Below are 6000 nucleotides of genomic sequence, written 5' to 3'. Positions count from 1 at the left end.
CCTCATCAGTTGGTCACATGCCCAGGTCTCAATTTTCTGGAATATCTCAACTCCCTGTCAGATATGGTCCCCCTTAGTGAGACTTAACATCAGACCTCTTCAGATATTCTTCCTGGCCATCCTGGTCAAACATCTTCCAGGCAGACTGAATGTGCTGGCAGACACTCTCCAGGCACCATCAACCGGTGTTGACAGAATGACAGCTGTGTCCCTCGATTTTCAAATTGCCAGTAAAGTCTCAATTTCCTTTTATCGTAGGAAGGAGAGGTTAATCCCAATCAGAGACTTTGCTCTTGATAGCCCCAGAGTTCGGCAGTTAGCCTCTCATTGGAATCTGGCTCTTGTGCTGGATTCCCTGACTCAAGCTCCTTATGAGCCTTTGAGAGTCTGGCTCCCTGAAGGAGCGAGTCTCGATCCTGTCTTTTTTTGCCAATCAAACAGGGACATCGGGATATCTCTTCTCAATCGGTTTCCAGGTGAGTTTGCCAGGTGATCAAGTATGCTTACAAGCATTCAGATGATCAGGATCAGGCAAGATTGACAGTGCAGGCTCATGAAGTTAGGGGCCTTGCTTGTTCTTATTAGCATTTATTAGCATAAATAATGGACGCAGGCTTAAAGCCTCTATGTCCATATCACATATTTACATATTGCATAATAAGTAATTTCAGTGTTAATGGCTTATATTAGTTAATGTACAATCATGTATTGAAACGGATATTTTTCCAATGTTCATCTAACATTATTTAAAATTTTATTACAGAGTCCGCATTTATTACTGTTTGTGGTAAACTATTCCACAAATCCACAACTCGGTAACTGAAAAAGTGCTTTCTAATATCAAGACGACATCGTTTTTTGAATATTTTCTTGTTATGACCTGAACTTCTTGGGTAAGAATAAACTTACGTTTTTTTTTTTATAAATGAATCAACAGATCACCAATGAAGGCTATGACAGGTCCATTTACTTGAAATAAAATCGATTTGGGTCCAGTTTTTCTCCCATTCGGTAAATATCCAACCCGAAGCCGGACCGTGAATCGGAATTCTTTGATAATTAAATTAAAATACTTCTTGTGAAAACAGAGACGTATATATGTGATATATACGTCTCTGTGTGAAAATAAACTTATAATTTAAACCCAACAGGTTACTATATAAGGCAATGACAGGTCCAATCTCCTTAAATTCAACCAGTTTAAGCCCCGTTTCCCTCCATCTCGATAAATAAATTTTGTTGGGAATCGAGAATCGCAATTTTTTCAAAAATTAAATAAATATACTTTTTAAGAAAATTGCTCCGCGATTTTGGACATATAAACCAATATGACAATACCGAAGGTAATGTCCATTCCCTTCAATCACAGTCGGTTTAGATCTCAATTTCCTTCATTTCGGTAAATTGAACTCCATTTTGGTATACCCCACCAGTCGAAATGGCGACCACGCGCTGCACCAAAAGCATAACACACCGGTTGCGAATTTTAAAATACACATACCTGCCAACTTTCCCGAGGTTTACTCCCCATCTCCGTTTCTGACACCAAATGTAGAGAGAATTTCTCTGTGTGTTAGCTCCCAGCTCCTAACTATAAATGATACAGACACATTTTAGGACGATTCCAGTGTGCGTGTGTTTGCTCCCAGCTCCTCTCTACTCGCTGGTTCGGATATGCTAAGCTGAAGAATAATGCGTTTTAGGTGCATTTTCTCAGCAAGTAACGACCGCATTATTCATAAACGGACTTTAGTACTAGTTCTAAAAACAACTGAACAGATAGTGTATTTATTGAACAATTTCATACTGACTTCCGAATAGTTATACTGTTGAAATGGAAATGAGGATAGGCACTGCCATAAAGTGTGTGTTATGTATATTATTTAAGTAATGGGTGTGTGGAGATATACTGGGTCAAGGGAGATAACTTGGTAATTACAATTATTTTTGTTTGCTCTTGGAGGGAGCTTTTTCGGTGAGAAATAAAAATGAACGGCACATTTTATTGATGAAACAACATCCACGAAGCCCATGACGCTAACTGTAACCCAGTACATGATGGAGAATCCTTTTTCGTAACTCTTCTGAACTGACAGATAGCCTTACGAGGAGAGCGTCACTTGAAGATCAACACACTTTTGTGTCATGGTTATCTTCCTTCGCCAAATACGTTTCTCATTCACCATTTCAATTCACATTTATTATCCGAGAGACAGTTTGTGTTGATATTCCACTGCCTGTGTCCGTTGATTTTCATTATATTTGTTGATCTGGTGTTAAATATGGCTTGAAACTTCGAGATGGAATTGTTCACCCCCACAAGTGCCACTCGGAAACTGATAGCATTGTCAGTGCGTCAATACCGTCTGACTGTGAAGATGAGGTCGGTTTACTTACAGCAGCATTTTTTAACCTTTTTTTTTCTTTGTTCACCCCCACAAGCGTCCACTCGGAAACTGATAGCATTGTCAGTGCGTCAATACCGTCTGACTGTGAAGATGAGGTCGGTTTACTTACAGCAGCATTTTTTAACCTTTTTTTCTTTTTTATAGATAAGTTTTGACAACAGACTCAACACAGGCCATACTCCCGATCACCGTCCTCTTTTGAAGCCAACATTTCAGTGTGCAATAACAGATAAGTTAATAACAATGGATATTTCAAAGACAAGAAAATTTCCAGGACTTTCACAGGAAGTCTTCACCAACTTTGTGAAGGAATCAATTGCATGTGCAGCTATTGAGGTCATACCATGACACGCATGCTATAGACACGTGCTATAGATTACACAGCGGCATTTCAGAAAAATATTAATATATCGTTTTGTAGATAAAAATTCCGAAGTGCATGTCTCTGATCAGTAAACGTAACATTTCTTCGTTACAAATTATTATTTAGATGGAAATTAGTTGTGTCTTTTCTTAGTTGAAAATTACACATAAATCTTCATAGTCTTAACAAATTTTTAACAAAAGTATTATTTTGACAACTTCAGTGTGAATTAAAAGCAGTATTATGAAAAAAAATCCCCAAATGTTTGCCTCAGGCTATCAAGTATAGTAACTTTCCAACGAATGGATATAACTGTTAAAAATAAGTTGTCAATTTTTATAAGAAAATGGCACATTATTTCAGTTTACTGTACAGTCAACACCGCATCAATGTTCTTGTATCGGTGAGTCATTCAGACAGACTGCTGTTTATATATAGTAAATAATCATATTTTTCTTATCAAAGTACATTTGATATCTTAAAAATAAAGGATTTTATATGTAATTAAGGAAATGAATGTTGTTTTTTTTTTTGGGGGGGGGGATGGGTGGGCTCCATTTATAAGTTTATCAATTTATACATTCCGTTCATATATTTATATATATATAATGCAATCTCAAAGGCATACAATTTACGACTGACATTTATAACCATTGGTGCGAATATATATACGGACCGATTCACTTACAGTAAACAAAACAATACTAACAAATCATGTGAGTATTGTTGAAGAAGTGTACAATGTATATACTATGTTGACATTGATACTTACATGTACACACATTTTAACGAGAAGTGTACAATGCAGACATGATCATAATAAAGGCATTCTTGGTTTTGTTTTATCTGAGCTCAGAATGTTTTCAAATACTCCCGGGAATTTTAGAGAGGTAGGACGAGATGTCCATATCATACAATAATAGATATAGGAGCTATTAAGTTAGATTTTCTGAAAAAAGGTGTACAAACGTGATTACGTACAAGTCACGACAAATGCTTTGTTGTCTGTTTGCTTTGTTTTTCATTTGTTTCTCATTCAATATCCATGTTTCTATAACTAGTTTGTATAACAGTTCCTTGTTAATAGCTATCAGACCATATTATTATACACTAATTATACTTAATCTTTCTACATATTATACCCTCAGATAATTTTTCTCATATATAAATGACAAACATTAAAATGTTCATCTCCTGTCACAAATATATATGGTTGCTGCTGAAAATATGAAAAAGTGCTTTGAATAGATTAGGTCATTGTTGATGTAAACCTTGTCCTAAAATGACATGTTCAATTTCATTAGATATAAAATTTATAATACTACTATAGAAGTAGGGTACTTGCCTCCATATATCATGTATCTGATTACCTGGTGCATGTAGATGGGGATATATGGAGGGAGATAATCAATCCGAGTCAAAATCTAGTTTATGTCTATAGTCTGTAATATTAGACAATGCCTGATATTGAAATCCTCTACCTGTAGACAATTACTAGTGAATGTATGTGATGTAAAGATGAAAGTTACTGACTACATTCTTACCAAGACTCTGCAATGTTTCAGATTCAGAAAGGAAAGTGTTTAATTGGACATGCAGACAGATACACCAAAACAAATTTGTGTTGTTCTTATTCTCAGTCATGGATGGCATATTAAAAAATTCTGGAATATTTCATGAGATGGCTGGTTTTCACTAATAGTACTAATTCTTACCCTCTTGACATCTAGTTTTTATTTTGGTCAATATGACAGCAAAAGTCTTTTTGGCCTGTCACAGATATATCTAAATATGGAGCTCACCCTCAGTTTCACAAGACAATGGATTGACTATAAACAGATATTCGACAAGCATATGGCTTAGTTCATTCTTCTTGACAGCTTTTATTTATTTCATCTTTTTTGGCATTGATAACTGCAAACTGCAGTTTGGTTTGAATGTAGATTTTCACTTTAATAAAATAAAATAATTTATATATGTTTTCAAGTGTTATATTACATGTCTGATTTAGATATAATCGTATGCTCCTTTGTTCATTTTGAGTTTTCTTTTACTAGTAATGATCCAATGGTATGTAAACATTCCAATTAATATCAGAAACTGAGAATTTCATCAAATTTTGATATTCTTGATATAAACTTTAATTATAACCAGGCATGCGAAAATGATCATTCCAACACATCAGATAATCAGTCACTGGACACAACTTTTTACAGATGTTGTAGTGTAAGACTTTTCTGATGACATCAGTTAAGTAGTTAGATAATGAATTTTCAATTCTTTGTTCTCTTCATAAAGGAGCATGCGAACAAGTCACCAACTTCATGTTCTTTTAAAGGGACCTGTTCTTCTCGATTCAAATTTTTCATTCATCTAGAAAATGGAAATCAATTGACAAGGAAAGATGTGGTAGTTATATCTATAGCAAGATCCAACAGGAGAAAATATTAATGAAAAACAAACTTCTCATTCAATGCGTTTATCAATCAATCATCAAACCCAAATTTTGAAACTGGTACAACCGGAATTATTATGCTTAAATTGCAACATGAGATCCAAGAGGATCTTTAAAGATCTGTTCTTTAAAAGTTGGATCTTTTCCCTTCTTTTCTTCTCAGATTTTGCTCTTAATGATAAATTTGAACATTCCCTTGCAGAAAAATCCAAGAGAGATCCATCCACTTCTTCTCAAGAAATAGCCATTGCAAACTTTCAAAGTCAAAATCCAAGATGGCCACCGGTCTGCTTTTCTAATTCCTCATAAAAACAAATGAGCACAATGAGGGATCATGGAGAAGCAACATATAAAAATCCATCCAGTGCTTCTCAAGAAATAACAAAACTAAACTTTGCTTCTCAAGAAATAACAAAACTAAACTTTGCTTCTCAAGAAATAACAAAACTAAACTTTGCTTCTTAAGAAATAACAAAACTAAACTTTGCTTCTTAAGAAATAACAAAACTAAACTTTGCTTCTTAAGAAATAACAAAACTAAACTTTGCTTCTTAAGAAATAACAAAACTAAACTTTGCTTCTCAAGAAATAACAAAACTAAACTTTGCTTCTTAAGAAATAACAAAACTAAACTTTGCTTCTTAAGAAATAACAAAACTAAACTTTGCTTCTCAAGAAATAACAAAACTAAACTTTGCTTCTTAAGAAATAACAAAACTAAACTTTGCTTCTTAAGAAATAACAAAACTAAACTTTGCTTCTTAAGAAATAAC

The sequence above is a fragment of the Ylistrum balloti genome, unplaced genomic scaffold (genome assembly GCF_031769215.1).
Source record: "Ylistrum balloti isolate Yb309-2 unplaced genomic scaffold, AGI_CSIRO_Ybal_v1 Utg369760, whole genome shotgun sequence".
In the NCBI taxonomy this organism is placed as follows: Eukaryota; Metazoa; Mollusca; class Bivalvia; order Pectinida; family Pectinidae; genus Ylistrum; species Ylistrum balloti.
The sequence above is the reverse complement of the archived record's forward strand: the minus strand, read 5'-3'. Positions refer to the sequence as shown.